General features: G+C 38.7%; 1 protein-coding gene across 16 annotated transcripts in view; it reads right to left on the bottom strand.

The window, feature by feature from the left end:
- CSNK1G1 (casein kinase 1 gamma 1) overlaps positions 1-18,089 on the bottom strand; it is a 193,981-nt gene that overhangs the window by 165,303 nt on the left and 10,589 nt on the right. Inside the window, exon 1 of one of the 16 annotated variants that reach the window (XM_047735796.1) lies at positions 3,253-3,349. The exons of the other annotated variants lie outside the window; for them this stretch is intronic. The gene's annotated coding sequence lies outside the window, so the exon portion shown is untranslated. Of the gene's footprint in view, positions 1-3,252; positions 3,350-18,089 lie in introns of those variants that run through there. 16 annotated transcript variants of the gene reach the window in all.

Here is an 18,089-nt window from a genome sequence, read left to right on the forward strand (position 1 = left end):
AAGTTAAGTTGGATGCTCTGAAGAGATTCAGTAGGAAAACTAAAAACCGAAGGGAGCGGAGGGAGAACATCATCAAAAATAGCAGAGTAGGGAACTCTCTGGGCCCCATCTCTCCACAAAAACAAGCAACAAATAACCTGGTAAAAACTGTCAGAATCGGGGCGCCTGGGTGGCTCAGTGGGTTGAGCTGCTGCCTTCGGCTCAGGTCATGATCTCAGGGTCCTGGGATCGAGCCCCGCATCTGGCTCTCTGCTCAGCAGGGAGTCTGCTTCCCTCTCTCTCTCTCTGCCTGCTTCTCTGTCTACTTGTGATCTCTGTCTGTCAAATAAATAAATAAAATCTTTAAAAAAAAAAAAAACTGTCAGAATCAACTTTTGCAGAACCTTGAATGTAACCCCAAAACTCATAACAACCAAGAGAAGATTAGCAAAGAAAGAACCCGTGACATTGCAATAAAAGAGTGTTACAGGGGATGCTCCTGGGTGGCCAGGTCGGATAGGTGTCTGCCTTCAGCTAAGCTTATGATCCAGCATCCTGGGGTCGAGTCCTGCATCAAGTCCTGCATCGGGGGCGGCGGAGGGGGTGTTGGTGTCCCTGCTCAGCAGGAGTCTGCTTCTTCCTCTCTCTCTCAGTCCTTCCCCCACCTGCTCACACGCAACGCTCTCTCTCTCTCAAAAAATAAATAAAATCTTTTTTTTTTTAAAGTGTTACAATTAAAAAGATTATCCACCATGACCAGGTGGGATTCATCCCTGGGTTACAAGGATGGTTCAACATTCACAAATCAATCAATGTGATAGAACAAATCAATAAGAGAAGAGAGAAGAACCACATGGTCCTCTCAATTGATGCAGAAAAGCATTTGACAAAATCCAGCATCCGTTCCTGATCAAAACGCTTCAAAGTATAGGGATAGAGGGAACATTCCTGAACTTCATCAAATCTATCTATGAAAGACCCACACCAAATATCATCCTCAATGGGAAAAAGCTCACAACCTTCCCGTTGAGATCAGGAACACGACAAGGATGCCCACTCTCACCACTCTTGTTCAACATAGTATTAGAAGTTCTAGCAACAGCAATCAGACAACAAAGAGAAATAAAAGGTATCCAAACTGGCAATGAAGAAGTCAAACTCTCTCTCTTTGCAGATGACATGATTCTTTATATGGAAAACCCAAAAGACTCCACCCCCAAACTACTAGAACTCATACAGCAATTCAGTAACGTGGCAGGATACAAAGTCAATGTACAGAAATCAGTGGCTTTCTTATACACTAACAATGAAAAGACAGAAAGGGAAATTAGAGAATCGATTCCATTTACTATAGCACCAAGAACCATAAGATACCTGGGAATAAACCTAACCAAAGAGGTAAAGGATCTATACTCGAGGAACTACAGAAACCTCATGAAGGAAATTGAAGAATACTCAAAAAGATGGAAGACCATTCCATGCTCTTGGATTGGAAGAATAAACATTGTTAAAATGTCTATACTGCCTAGAGCAATCTATATTTTTAATGCCATTCCAATCAAAATTCCACCAGTATTTTTCAAAGAGCTGGAGAAAATAATCCTAAAATTTGTATGGAATCAGAAGAGACCCCGAATTGCTAAGGAAATGTTGAAAAACAAAAATAAAACTGGCGGCATCACGTTACCTGTTTTCAAGCTTTACTACAAAGCTGTGATCACCAAGACAGCATGGTACTGGCATAAAAACAGACACATAGACCAGTGGAACAGAGTAGAGAGCCCAGATATGGACCCTCAACTCTATGGTCAAATAATCTTCGACAAAGCAGGAAAAAATATACAGTGGAAAAAAGTCTCTTCAATAAATGGTGCTGGGAAAATTGGACAGCTATATGTAGAAGAATGAAACTCGACCATTCTCTTACACCGTACATAAAGATAAACTCAAAATGGATAAAAGACCTCAAGCGAGACAGGAATCCATCAGAATCCTAGAGGAGAACATAGGCAGTAACCTCTTCGATATCAGCCACAGCAACTTCTTTCAAGATATGTCTCCAAAGGCAAAGGAAACAAAAGCGAAAATGAACTTTTGGGACTTCATCAAGATCAAAAGCTTCTGCACAGCAAAGGAAACAGTCAACAAAACAAAGAGGCAACCCACTGAATGGGAGAAGATTTTTGCAAATGGCAGTACAGACAAAAGGTTGATATCCAGGATCTACAAAGAACTTCTCAAACTCAACACACACAAAACAGATAGTCATATCAAAAAATGGGCAGAAGATATGAACAGACACTTCTCCAATGAAGACATACAAATGGCTATCAGACACATGAAAAAATGTTCATCATCACTAGCCATCAGGGAGATTCAAATTAAAACCACATTGAGATACCATCTTACACCAGTTAGAATGGCCAAAATTAGCAAGACAGGAAACAACGTGTGTTGGAGAGGATGTGGAGAAAGGGGAACCCTCTTCCACTGTTGGTGGGAATGCAAGTTAGTGCAGCCACTTTGGAGAAGAGTGTGGAGATTCCTTAAGAAATTAAAAATAGAGCTTCCCTATGACCCTGCAATTGCATTACTAGGTATTTACCCCAAAGATACAGATGTAGTGAAAAGAAAGGCCATCTGTACCCCAATGTTTATAGCAGCAATGGCCAGGGTCGCCAAACTGTGGAAAGAACCAAGATGCCCTTCAACGGACAAATGGATAAGGAAGATGTGGTCCATATACACTATGGAGTATTATGCCTCCATTAGAAAGGATGAATACCCAACTTTTGTAGCAACATGGACGGGACTGGAAGAGATTATGCTGAGTGAAATAAGTCAAGCAGAGAGAGTCAAGTATCACATGGTTTCACTTATTTGTGGAGCATAACAAATAACATGGAGGACATGGGGAGATGGAGAGGAGAAGGGAGTTGAGGAAAATTGGAAGGGGAGGTGAACCATGAGAGACTATGGACTCTGAAAAACAATCTGAGGGTTTTGAAGGGACGGGGGGGTGGGTGGGAGGTTAGGGTAGCCAGGTGGTGGGTATTAAGGAGGGCACGTATTGCACGGAACACTGGGTGTGGTGTGAAAACAATGAATTTTGTTATGCGGAAAAGAAATAAAATAAATAAATAAATAAATAAAATGTTACGGGGTTTTAAATCACCTGCCTCACACGCAACTACTCTCTAGTTCAGCAGGGGCAGTGAGCATGGCAGTTGCACTCCTGGTACAGGCTGATAGTCCCAAGGGAGCAATACAAACCTTAGTCTCCAAGAACTGTGACTGAAAGTTAGGACCTGACTGGCAGCTTCCTGGAGGACTGGCACAAGGACTTTGCCTTTGTTCTGCCTGACTTGGAGCACTTCCAGGTCAAGCAGTCTGGGTAAGAGAAAACAGGGAAGGGAGAGACTGAAAAAGGAGGTAGGTAGGGAGAAATGAGCTTTGTAAGCTCTCAGACATAAAAAGGATTCTAAAACGATACATATACGCCCAAGTCTGGATATATGCACAGAAAGAAGACCCTAGTTGGGGTGGCTAGGTGGCTCAGTCATTAAGCCTCTGCCTTCAGCTCAGATCATGACCCCAGGGTTCTGGGATCGAGCCCTATGTCAGCTTCCTGGTAAGCAGGAGGCCTGCTTCTTCCTCTCCCACTCCTCCTGCTTGTATTCCCTCTCTCTCTCTCTGTCAAATTAATAAATAAAATCTTTAAAAAAAAAAAGACCCTAAATTTTCACCCCTACCTCACCGCCAGGCTCCACACAAACGGTAGTGAAGGATAAGGCAGGGTTGTAAGTAGCCTGGCTTAGTGTTGAAGGAATATTCAAACACAGAACCATTTAGTCAAAACTGAAAGAGTATTATTTCCTGTTTTGGGCTACAGGTATTCAAGGAAATATGGTCAAAATGTTAGTTGAAGACTAAGATAATGAAACATAGACTCCAAGGATCACACATGACTAAGAATACATACTTTACAAAAATAGTTTAGAAAAGACACAAAACAACAAAACAAAAAGTAACAACCCACAATGAGCAGTGACAAGAAGGATATCTGATGTCTAGAGGTACTCCACAATAATATCCAGAATGTACAATTCTCAACAAAAAAATTATGAGGCACGCAAAGAAAAACTAGTCTGGCTCATTCACAGGAATAAAGAAATTAATATAGAAAATGTCCCTGATGGGACGCCTGGGTGGCTCAGTGGGTTAAGCCTCTGCCTTCCACTCAGGTCATGATCTCAGGGTCATGGGATCAAGTCCCACATCAGGCTCTCTGCTCAGCAGGGAGCCTGCTTCCCCCACTTCTCTCCCTGCCTCTCTGCCTACTTGTGGTCTCTCTCTCTCTCTGTCAAATAAATAAATAAAATTAAATTAAATTAAAAAAAAGGAAAGAAAATGTCCCTGAGGAAACCCAGGCAAAGGAAACCAGAAAGAATGAAAGGAAAACAAGAAAAAAGTATCTCACCAAGAAGAAAACATCAGTAAAGAAATATAAATTATTAAAAAAAAAAATCAAATTGAGGGGAAGGGTAAAAAGAAAAGAATCAAATTGAAATTCAGGACCTCAAAGTATAGTAACTGAGGTACATCTGGTGGCTCAGTCAGTTAGGTGTCTGCCTTTGGCTCAGGTCATAATCCCCGGGTTCTGGGATCAACCCCGGCATTGGGCTCCCTACTTGTTAGGAAGTCTACTTCTCCTTCTCCCTCTGCCTGCTACTCTGCCTACTTGTGCTCTCTATCTCTCTGGCAAATAAATAAATAAATAAAATCTTATTAAAAAAAGAAATCATGGAGGCCAGAAAGCAGTGGGTAACTTATTTCAAGTGTTGAAAGTAACAGTTAACCAAAAATTCTATATCCAGCAAAACTTTTCTTCAAAAATGAAAAAAAATTAAAGATGCTCCCAGAAAAACAAAAGGTAAAAGTTTCAACACAAGAAGAACTACTCTAGGGGTGCCTGGGTGGCTCAGTCATTAAGCATCTGCCTTCAACTCAGGTCACCATCCCAGGGTCCTGGGATCGGCTTGCATTGGGCTCCCTGCTCAGCAGGAGGCCTGCTTTTCCCTCTCCCACTCCCCCTGCTTGTGTTCCCTCTCTTGCTGTCTCTCTCTCTGTCAAATAAATAAATAAAATCTTGAAAACAACAACAATAACAAAAAAACCCCAACAACAAAAAAGAAGAGCCACTTTACAAGAAATTTAATAGAGGGTTCTTTGGGCCAAAATGAAAGGATACTCGATAGTACCTTTAAAATCATATAAAGAAATAAAGAATAAGAGATAGCTATATAAATATATATACAAACCAGTATTATTGCATCAAAGGTTTTTTAAAGATTTTATGTATTTGACAGAGAGAGAGAGAGAGAAAGCACATGCACACAAAGAGACAGAGCAGCAGGCAGAGGGAGAAAGAGAAGCAGACTCCCCACTGAGCAGGAAGCCCAATGTGGGGCTTGATCCCAGGACTCTAGGATCATGACCTGAGCTGAAGGCAGCCACTTAATCTACTGAGCCATCCAGGTGCCCAGCATCAGTGGTTTTTAATTCTGTTTTGGCTTCAGTAATTTGAAAGAAAAATGCCCAAAGTAATAATATGCATTTATAACTAAACACCTCTTTAACAGGAACACATGTATAAAGACAACACAATGTATAAGTTGTAATTCTAACAATAAAATGGGGAGGGGGCAGAGCTATACAGGAGCAAAGTTTCTGTATACCTGCTGCAACTAAGCTGATATTCAAGTTCAAGCTTGATTGTCCCAAGATTGAGATGTAACTATAATCCCCAGAGTAATATTAAGGAAAACCTTTACAAAAAAAAGAGAGGAGAACAAAGCAATACAAAACTAACTGGAAATGAAGGCAATAATAAAGGACCTGAGAAACAAAAAATATATATATATATATATAAAACAGAAAACAAATAGCTAAATAGCAGAAATGAGTCCTAAATACCAGAAATAACGCCTTCCTTTTCAGTTACTTTAAATGTAAATAGGTTAAATTCTCCCATTAAAAGGTAGAGATTGGCATAATGGAGAACAATCCCAACTAAATGCTATTTACACAACCCTCAATTTATATCAAAAGACACAATGGTTAAAAGTAAAAGGATGAAAACAGACCTCACAATTACAAGCATGTCTAATAACAGAGTCACAAAATATAGGAAGCAAAAACTGACAGAACTGAAGGGAGATGCTGACAATTCTACCATAACAATTACAGACTTTCACACTCCACTTTCAACAATGGAGAGAACAATCAGAGAGAAGACAAATAAGGATATAGAGTATGTGCACAATATTATAAACTATATCCCTAACAGACATGCATAGACCCTCCACTCAACAAAGCAGAATACATATTTTTCTCCAGTGTACATGGAACATTCTCCAGGAGAGATAATACATTAGAACACAAAACAATTCTCAATAAATTTTAAAAGACTGAAAGCATACAAAGTATCATTTATGATAACAGAATGACACTGGTATCAATTAACAGAAGAAAAATTGGAAAATCCATAAACAGTAAAAACTTAACAACATAATCTTAAACAACAAATGGTTCAAAGAAGAGATAACCAAAAAAAGGAAAAAAAAAAGAAATTACAAGAAAAATTAGAAAATAACCTGAGACAAATTAAAACAAAGACACAACATACCAAAACTTATGACGTATAGTGAAAGCAGTGTGAAGAGGTAAATTTATACATAAAAATGCTCCATTAAACAAGATCCCAAATTGATACTCTGAAGTTTACACCTTAAAGAATACACCTTAAAGAACTAGAAAAAGAATAAGCTAAATCCAAAGCTAACAAAAGAAAAGACATAATAAAGATTCAAGTGAAGGTAAAAAAGAAAATAAACAACAGAAACAAAACCAAAAGCTATTTCTTTGAAAAGATCAACGAAACTGGCAAACTTTTAATCAGACTGACTATGAAAAAAAGAAGACTCAAAATACTAACTTCACAGATGAAAGTGGTGACAAGGCTACAGACCTTAAAAACAGAGGGGTTATAAAAGGAAACCACCAGTAATTGCACACCAACAAATCAGATAATGCAGATGAAATGGACATGGTCCTATAAACACACGAAGTAACAAAACTCATTCCAGAAGAAATAGAAATCTGAATAGACCTGCAACAAGTAAAGACTAAATCACTAGTCAAACTTCCCACCCAGAAAAGTCCAGGACTACATGACTTCACTGGTAAATTCTACCAAACATTAAAAAAATAACTAGGGTCGCCTGGGTGGCTCAGTGGGTTAAAGCCTCTGCCTTCGGCTCAGGTCATGATCCCAGGGTCCTGGGATAGAGCCCCGCGTCATGTCGGGCTCTCTGCTCGGCAGGGAGCCTGCTTCCTCCTCTCTCTCTGCCTGCCCCTCTGCCTACTTGTGATCTCTGTATGTCAAATAAATAAATTTTTAAAATATCTTTTTAAAAAAATTGAAATTAATCAAATACATAAATAAAAAATAAAAGTAAAAAAATGAAGTGATGAAAGCAAAAAACCAACCTAGAATTCTCTATCAGTGCAATTATCCTTCAACAGTGGAGGAGAAATAAAGGCTTTCCCAAACAACAATAGAGGGGATTTGTCATCAGTAGACCTGCCTTGCAAGAAATATAAAAAAAAAAGTTCTTCAGAAGGAAGAGGACATAGATCAAAACCTTGGATCAACAGAAAGAAGACCATTTGAGAAGGAATAAGTGAAGGTAAAATAATTTTTTTTTCTTTTTCTTAACAGATCTAATAGGTAAGTATTGGTCCAAAATAACAGCAACAATTTATTTGGTAACTATAGCTTGGATAATTAAGTCACAAAAATGTTATGAGGGGAAAAAAATGTTATGAGAAACAGGAACGAGGAAATGGGAATCCTGTTTTTAGATACTTGTATGAATCATGAAGCAATCTAGTATTACTTGGATGTGGACTTAGATTAGTTATAAATGTATAATGTAAACCATAGGGCAACCACTAAAAATATTTTAAAATTCATACACAGTTGTAAGGGACAACAAACAGCCAAAATACAACCTTGGAAAATCTTGAAAAATAAAATTGGAGGGCTTATACTTTATGATTCTAAAACTACCACAAAGCTTAATAATCAGAACAGTGTGGTACTGGCATTAAGATACATATACAGATCAAGAGAATAAAAGAGTCCAGAAATAAGCCCATACATCTATAAGGAACTGATTTTCAACAAGAATGCCAAGAGCATTCACTGGGGAAACAAAGGACAAATAATACTGGGACAACTGGACACCCACCTGCAAAAGAATGGAGCTGGCCCTTAACCTCACAATGTACAACTCAAAGTAGATCAAAGACCAAAATATAAGAGCTAAAAGTATCACACTCTTAGAAAATACACAAATAACCAAAAAGCACACAAAGTGATGCTCAACATCACTAATCACTAAGGAAATGCAAACCAAAACCACAAGATACAACTTCATACCTAATACCAAGGCTATACTAAAAAAATAAAAGGGGAAAAAAAAAAAAAGAAAGAAAATAACTGTTGGCCAGGATGTGGAGAAATTAGAATCCTGTGTACTGTTGCTGGGAATGTGAAATGATACAGCAGCTGTAGAAAACCATGTTTGCTTCCTCAAAAGAGTTAAACCCAGAATCACCACATAACCCAGCAGCTCTACTTCTGAGTTTATGTCCAAAGAAGTGAAGTCAGGAATTCAGATATTTGTACACCCATGTTCAATAGCATTTAGTTGGGGAAAACAAAATAGTCTGGTGATAGCGGTGATGTGTCACACAACAATGTGAATATACTTAAAGCAAAAAAACTGTACATTTTAAAATGGTTAAAATGGAATATTCTCTATGTACATATGCCACAAATTTTTAATTTTTTAAAAAAATTTTTAAAAAGATTTATTTGAGAGAGAGTAAATGAGCAAGCAGGGAGGGAGAAAGGGAAATGGAAAGAGAAACCCAAGCAGACTCCAGCCTGAGGATGGAGCCCAACGTGGGGCTTGATCACACAACCCTGAGATCGTGACCTGAGCCTAAACCAAGAGTCAGACATTTAACCAACTGTGCCACCTAGGTGCCCCAAGATTTTATTTTTAAGTAACCTCTACAGCTAACATGGGGCTTGAGCTTACAACCCCAAGATAAGAGTTACATGTTCCACTGACTGAACCAGCTAGGTGCCCCGTCAAAACTTTTTTTTTAAAAAGCAAATAAAGGTTTCCAAAAAAGACATCCAGGTGGCCAACAGACACATGTGAAGATGCTCAACATCACTCATGATCAGGGAAATACAAATCAAAACTATGATACCTACCACCTCACACCTGTCAGAATGGCTAAAATTAACAACACAGAAAACAACAGGTGTTTGTGAGGATGCAGAAAAAGAACTCTCTTGCACTGTTGGTAGAAATGCAAACCGATGCAGTCACTGTGGACAACAGAATGGACATTCCTCAAAAAGCTAAAGACAGAACTACGCTATGACCCAGCAAATGTAATAGTAGTTTTTTATCCAAAGGATATAAAAATGTTGATTTGAAGGGACACATGTACCTCAGTGTTCAGAGCAGCCATCAACAATAGTCGAATTATGGAAAAAGCCCAAATGTCCATCAACTGATGAACAGATAAAGAAGACATGGTGTATGTGTGTGTGTATACACACACATACACACATACACACACACTCCTGGATTTGCATTTCCCTAATAACTAGTGACGTTGAGCATCTTTTCTTGTGCTTTATTGGCCATTTGAATATCTTTTTTTGGTGAAGTATCTATTCAAGTTCTTTGCCCATTTTTCCTTTTGATAGAAAGTTTTTATAATTGGTCAGATTTCACATTTTAAGTGTATATATATGTGCGTATGCACGTGCGCGCGCGCGCGCGCGCACACACACACACACACACACACACACGGAATATTATTCAGCCATCAAAAAGAATGAAATCTTGCCACTTGCCACAATATGCATAGAACTAGAGTGTATGATGCTAAGTCAAAAAAGTTACTCAAAGACACATACCATATGATTTCACTCTATGTGAATGGGATGAGCACTGGGTGTTATATGTAAGTGATGAATCACTAAATTCTACTCCTAAAACCAATACTATACTATATGTTAACTAATTTGAACTTAAATTAAAAAAAAAAGTATGGAAGAAAAGGAACCATGTTAATCTGTGGAATCATTAATCACCTGGAAATATGGCACCTTGAGGTGAGCTACATTTAATGGAAATACCACTTAAAATGTGAAATCTGACCAATTATAAACAAATACAGTGAAAACTTTCTATCAAATTTAAAGAAAAATGGGCAAAGAACTTGAACAGACACTTTACCAAAAAAGTATATGCAAATGGCCAATAAAGCACAAGAAAAGATGTTCAACATCACTAGCTATTAGGGAAATGCAAATCAAAATCTCAGGAGGTACCCCTTATACCCACTAGGGTGGCTGTAATTGCAAAACAAAACAAAACAGGTACAAAATAACAGCTGTTGGTGAGAATGTAGAAAAATTAAAACCTTTGAACACTGCTGGTAAGAATCTAAAACGGTGCAGCCTAGATGCCTGGGTGGCTCAGTCAGCTGGGCGTTCAACTCTTGATTTCAGCTTGGGTCATAGTCTCAGGGTCATGGAATCAAGACCCCCCGCCTTGGGTTCCATGATCAGCAGTGAGTCTGATTCAGATTCTCTCTCTCCTTCTCCCTCTGCCCCTCATGTATTCATGCACACAAGCTCTCTCTAAATAAATAAAATAAAACCTTAATAAATAAATAAATAAATAAAACGGTGCACTTTACTCAAAAAGTAAAATATAGGGGGCCTGGTTGCCTCAGTCTGTAGAGCATGCGACTCTTGATCTCAGGGTCATGAGTTCAAGCCTCGTACTTGGCATAGAGACCACAAAAATAAATTAAAAATAAACTTAACAAAGGAAAAAAAAAAAGTAAAATATAAAATTACCACATGGCCCAGCAATTCCATTACTAGCTACATACCCAAAAGAAATGAAAACCTGTATCTGAACAAAAACTTGTATATGAAGGTTCATAGAAGCACTATTTATAATAATCAAAAGATGGAAACAACCAAAAACACTATGAATTGATGAACACACAAATGTGGTATATCCATACTATAGAATATTTTTCAGCCTTAAAAATAAAAATGAGGGGCACCTGGGTGGCTCAGTGGGTTAAAGCATCTGCCTTCGGCTCAGGTCATGATCCCGGGGTCTTGGGATGGAGCCCCACATTGGGCTCTCTGCTCAGCAGGGAGCCTGCCTCCCCCTCTCTCTTTGCCTGCCTCTCTGCCTACTTGTGATCTCTGTCAAATAAATAAATAAAATCTTAAAAAAAAAAGACTTTTAAAAATAATAATAATAATAATAAATAAAAATGAAGTACTGATACATATTACAACATGAATGGACCTAGAAAACATCCTAAGTGAAAGAAGCAGACACAAAACATCACATGTTATATAAAATATCACATGTTACATAATTCCACTTATATGATATGACATACCTAGAAAAGATAAATCCAGAGAGATAGAATGACAGATTAGTGTTCTCCAGGGGCTATGGAGAAAGAGGAACAAGGAGGACCTGCTTAATAGATTTGGGGTTTTTCCTTTGGGGATGATGAAATGTTTTGGAACTAGATAAAGGTTATACTTGCAAAATATCATGAACATACTAAATGCCACAAATTATACACTTCAAAATACTTAATTTTATGCCATGTGAATTTTACCTCAGTATGTAAAATAAGAGGGTGCTAGAACTGATAATGTCTTATGAAAACAATTATCCATGGGGCGCCTGGGTGGCTCAGTGGATTAAGCCGCTGCCTTCGGCTCAGGTCATGATCTCAGGTCCTGGGATCAAGTCCTGCATCGGGCTCTCTGCTCAGCAGGGTGCCTGCTTCCCTCTCTCTCTCTCTGCCTGCCTCTCCATCTACTTGTGATCTCTCTCTGTCAAATAAATAAATAAAATCTTTAAAAAAAAAAAAAAAAAAAGAAAACAATTATCCAAACAGGTCAAGCTACTCTACTACTTACTACTTCCAAACTAAAACAAAATAACACTGAAATATTTTTCTAAGTTTATTTTTTTTTAGTAATCTCTACACGCAATGTGGGGCTCAAACTCATGACCTCAAGATCAAGAGCAGCATGCTCTTCTGACTGAGCCAGCCAAGGACTCCAACATTGAAGTTTTTCTTAAATCTTTTTAAGATTAAATGCTGATTCGAAGGGGTATACGCACCCTAATGTTTATAGCAGCACTATCAACAACACCCAAATTATGGAGAGAACCCAAATGTCCTTCAACAGATGAATGGATAAAATGGATAAAGAAGATGTGGGGGGGGGGGGGGGAGAGAGAGAGTGTGTGTGTGTGTGTGTGTGTGTATAAACAGAAAATTACTCAGCCAACAAAAAGAATGAAATCTTGCAACTGCAACAACATGGATGGAACCAGAGTGTATGATCCTAAGCGAAATATGTCAGAGAAAGACAAACACCATGATTTCACCCATATGTGGAATTTAAGAAACAAAACAGATGAACACAGGGGAGGGAAGGAAAAAGACAATACAAACAAAAAGGAGGCAAACCATTAGAGACAAACTGAGGGTTGCTGTAGGGGAGGTGGATGGGGGGTAGGGATTAATGAGGGCACTTGTTGGGATGAGCACTGAGTGTTTCACATAGGTGATGAATCACTAAACTCTACTCCTGAATCGAATACTACACTCTATGTTAACCAACTTGAATTTAAAAAACAACAAAAACAAACCAAAACAAAACCCCCACACCATTTTAAGATTAAGATGCTCCTAACAGGGGTGTCTGGGTGGCTCAGTGGGTCAAGCAGCTGCCTTTGGCTCAGGTCAGATCTCAGAGTCCTGGGATCAAGCCCTGCATCAGGCTCCCTGCTCAGTGGGGAGTCTGCTTCTCCTTCTCCCTCTGCCCCTCCCCGCTGCCTGTGCGCTCGCTCTCTCTCTCTCAAATAAATAATAAATAAAATCTTTAAAAAAGAAAATATGCTCTTGACATTTTTCTAAATCACAGTATCTCTTTAGAGAGAGAAAAGCAGTATTATACAAAGCTTCTCAAGCATAATTTATTCATGGACTTATACACTCTGAAATCTAATAAAAGGTATTTTTAAAAGCTAGATGAGGTGGCTCTTCTAATTTAGTCACCATGAACAAAAAGGTCAAAACCTGAAAACTCAGCTACCACAAATTACTTCAAATTTTATATCTAAAAATCACAATACAAAGATTTCCACTGGTTATCTTTCACAATCACTTTTACAAAATAGATTCAAGTGGTCTTGTACCCAACACTGGGGACCCAACAGTCTGACTTGCCCTGTTACCTACTGTGAGCACTATTTCCCTTCTGACAGTGACTTCCCCTTGCTATCTGTCACCTAGGATTAAAAATTTTTTGAGTCAGTTTTATTTCTTGGTCTCCAGATATTACTAGCTGTTTGTTTAAAAAGAGGCTTTAGGGGCGCCTGGGTGGCTCAGTTGGTTAAGCCTCTGCCTTTGGCTCAGGTCATGATCCCAGGGTTCTGGGATAGAGCCCTGTATCCGGCTCTCTGCTCAGCGGGGAGCCACTTCTTCCTCTCCCTCTGCCTTCTGCTCTGCCTACTTGTGATTTCTCTGTCAAATAAATAAATAAAATCTTTTTAAAAAAATAAAAAATAAGAGGCTTTAGAGGTAGAGATACTTGAACTTGACATCCCGTGTCTACCCCTTACCAGCAACATGAACTTCAGAAGTAGCTTCCATTCTTGGCCTGATTGCTCAATCTGTAAAATTGTAGTAATGGCCACACTTCAGGAGCATATTATGAGAAAAAAAGTGAGATAATATGGTCAAAGCATTTAACATACTGACCATTTCATAAATACTCAAACTACCATCACTATTATTACTATTCTGTGTTTTCACTAATAATTCCCTAGAAGAAACCCTCATGGCTGCTTGATTATATCCATTAGATTATGTCTGTGCCTCACCTGGCTTTCTTCATTCCTATCTTTTAGGAGTCCAAAGGACTGCACATCGCCATCAGATTTACCTTCATCTGCATTTACCAGACATACAAATGCATGCTGTTAACTCCCCAGCTTACAAAACCTTTATGGGTCTCTACTTAATGCCAACATCAAATCTAACTTCCTCCACCTGACATTCATTATCCTCTTAAGAACTGTTTCTCAAACTTTAGTGTACATCAGAATCATCTGAAGTGTTTGTTCAAACAGATTGGTGGAACCCACCCTTAGTTTCCAATTCAGTAGATCTACAGCAGGCCTCAAAATCTGTATTTATAATAAATGTCCAGGTGATGCTAACACTGCTTGAGGAACCACACTCTGAGAAGTACTACTCTTGTATGGCCCCATTCTGCCTCCTTAAGCTTATTTTTGCCTACTCTCTAAGTGGCACACACAGCTTTGATTGGATTAATCTTTTCACGGGCTGTGCCCAGGTCTCCCTCACTGCTTAGTTTAGCTGCCTGCAAACAGTTCCTTGCTTACTTAAATCCTACCTCTCTTAAGCTTGTGGTTCCCAGCACTCCCTGCACACTACAATGGAAAAGCTTTTTCACAAACTATGGAAGCACCTTCCCAAGATTCTGATTCAAATGATCCTGGGAAAAGTTTCCCCCAAGGGATTCTAAAGAGCTGCAGAGCTGAGATCCACTACTTTACCTTCAATCTCCTTCCCATCAGGACTATGAACTGAATGTTCTCCCCTTAAAATCCCTACAGTATTCCCAGATTATATTAACAAGTTTGCACTCATTTACTTATTGGATTGTACTACTGTCACCCTACCATTTTAAGTCTTGTTTCTCCAACTTGATAAATAATCTTATCTTCAATTTCTGTATTTCTACAGCCCTAGCATGATGAATACACTGTAGGAACTCTGTGGTTATTTCTTCATTTGATAATGGATTCAAGTTAGAATATTAGAATTAGAATATTAAAGTATTTCTAATTTATCCAAACTATGGTTCCTCTTTTTTTTTTTTTAAATACAGTTCTACAACAAGCTTATTTTGTTATGGTGATCATTTAACTCCTTCCATGCCCAATAACTAAATTTAAAAGAAAAATACTAATTATCAAAATGCTGTGGGAAATAATAAAATGATTAATAGCATCATAAATCACTTCACAGTTGCTTCCTTAGAGCAAATAGCCTTGTCGAAATCCATTAAAGACTGTTTCAAAACAGTTAAAGAGAATCAAAGCACACATATTTAAAGATGCTGAAGCTCTGAATAGTTCTATGATTTGTTTTCTCAACAGATGTGCATCCTTCAAGCCCTGAATTCACCAGATGCATATTAAATTAATCCGTACTTTTAGTTTTACGTAACACTCCACTCCAGTTTTATAAATACACCACCATATAAAGCAGAATTCTACTGTTGCTTTCCGACATTAAATATTAACAGATTATTTCCACTGTGCAAAAAAAAAAATACGTTAAGATTCATTTTAATGCAGTGGAATGTGTGCTTACAAAATATAGGCTATAATATCTTCATTATTTTTAATTAGCCAATTTCTATCTAGAATGTGAAAAATGACAAATTTGCTTGTAACTAAAGACCAAGTGACACCTGGCACTTTACAAGAAATACACAATAACTCACTCGACACATCAGAAATTAGGTTTACTGCTGTAACTGTAGTTTTTTTTTTTAATTTTTATTTATTTTATTTTGACAGAGAGAGATCACAAGTGGGGGGGGGGAGCAGGCTCTCTGCTCAGCAGAGAGCCCGATGTGGGGCTCGATCCCAGGACCCTGAGATCATGACCTGAGCTGAAGGCAGAGGCTTAACCCACTGAGCCACCTAGGCATCCCATGTAACTGTAGCTTAATAGTCCACTTAAATTTTCTGGAAAATGTACCTCTTATAAAATCATGATTTCTCCATAAGCTAAAATGAATGAGTTCTTATAAGAGAAGCAGGACTGGACTGGGAGTCAGGAGATCTGGGTTCCAGTCTCACTCATTTGCTATTCCATCTTGAGTACATCACTTAGCCTCTCTACACTTCAGTAATCTCAGTTGTAAAACCAAAGGGTCTACCTAGACCATCTCTATGTTTTCTTTTAGCTTTATGATTCCATAATCTATGGAACTCAAGAAACACAAGCATTAACCAGATGAATCCCATTAAAGAGAAAGTAAGCTTACACACTGATAGATTTGGAAAGTATCTATCTCTGGAAAACCTAAATGCTTTCACACAAACAGACCATTCCTTGTGTCTATTGTTAACTAACTAGGTGAAAAAGCAAATAAAACCCACCAAACATGGAGTTACTAAACAGTTTTTTTTTTTTTTTTAAGATTGTAAGATTTGACAGAGATCACAAGTAAGCAGAGAGACAGGCAGAGAGAGAGAGAGAGGAGGAAGCAGACTCCCTGCTGAGCAGAGAGCCTGATGCGGGGCTTGATCCCAGGACCCTGGGATCATGACCTGAGCTGAAGGCAGAGGCTTTAACCCATGTTTAGCCCCTACTAAACAGTTTTTACATCATACCTTAGATGGCCAGAATATTTGGAGGTCAAAATACCAATTAAGGTTAAGATGTTCTAGAAAAATAGAAGGTGCCCTAGAAGTGCAGGAAAGGATAGTTAATAAAACCAAATAAAAGTGGATTCTAGCTAACAATTACTACTTAGGCTATATAAGAAAGAGTGTCTCAGGAAAGCATTTTATTACGTTTAGAACAGCTATTCCCGGGGCGCCTGGGTGGCTCAGTGGGTTGAGCCGCTGCCTTCGGCTCGGGTCATGATCTCGGGGTCCTGGGATCGAGTCCAGCGTCGGGCTCTCTGCTCAGCGAGGGGCCTGCTTCCCTCTCTCTCTCTCTGCCTGCCTCTCCGTCTACTTGTGATCTCTCTCTGTCAAATAAATAAATAAAATCTTTAAAAAAAAAAAAAAAAAAAAAGAACAGCTATTCCCTCTGAGTGCAAACTAAAAATAATTAGGCAACTACGATCTTTGCCTGCTCAAGCATCTGGATAGTCTTCAACAAGTATAACAGAAAGAAGCAAAAACCGAAAGGGCATCAAGAAATCTACATAATTCCCTGCACAACAATAAAAGGCAAGTGGCAAAGGACTTTAACTTTAGTAATAGTTCAAAAATTCTGAATTTAGATCTCCCTCAAGACCCGTTATCACATGCAACTGTCATATGGCCAGGACCACATTTAGCTCACACTTCTTAATGCCCAATTACATATCTCAAAGAATTAAGCACCTGTCGATTAACACCTAATGATCTAACATAATCTTTTTGAAAGGGAAATTCAGACTCTGAACAATGCTTCTAATTACATCTGAGAATGTAAGGAAAATCTCTTTTCAAAACCACTCCCACATTATTTTATTCATTTTTATTTCTTTTTTTTTTTTAAAGATTTTATTTATTTATTTGACAGAGAGAGATCACAAGTAGAGAGGCAGGCAGAGAGAGAGAGAGAGGGAAGCAGGCTCCCTGCTGAGCAGAGAGCCCGATGCGGGACTCGATCCCAGGACCCTGAGATCATGACCTGAGCCGAAGGCAGAGGCTTAACCCACTGAGCCACCCAGGCGCCCCTCATTTTTATTTCTTTTTTTTTTTTTTTTTTTTTTTTTAAGATTTTATTTATTTATTTGACAGAGAGAGATCACAAGTAGACGGAGAGGCAGGCAGAGAGAGAGAGAGAGAGAGAGGGAAGCAGGCTCCCTGCTGAGCAGAGAGCCCGATGCGGGACTCGATCCCAGGACCCCGAGATCATGACCTGAGCCGAAGGCAGTGGCTTAACCCACTGAGCCACCCAGGCGCCCTCATTTTTATTTCTTAAAAAAAAAAAATGCACCCAGGGGCTCGGGGCAAAAGGGAAGCTTGAACTGGCAGAGCACAGAGGATTTCTAGGAAAATGAAAACACTCTGTATATTAAATGATGGATAGTATACACTTTTACAAACCCATAGATTGTATAAAACAAA

Source organism: Lutra lutra, chromosome 7, assembly GCF_902655055.1.
Source record: "Lutra lutra chromosome 7, mLutLut1.2, whole genome shotgun sequence".
Classification (NCBI taxonomy): domain Eukaryota; kingdom Metazoa; phylum Chordata; class Mammalia; order Carnivora; family Mustelidae; genus Lutra; species Lutra lutra.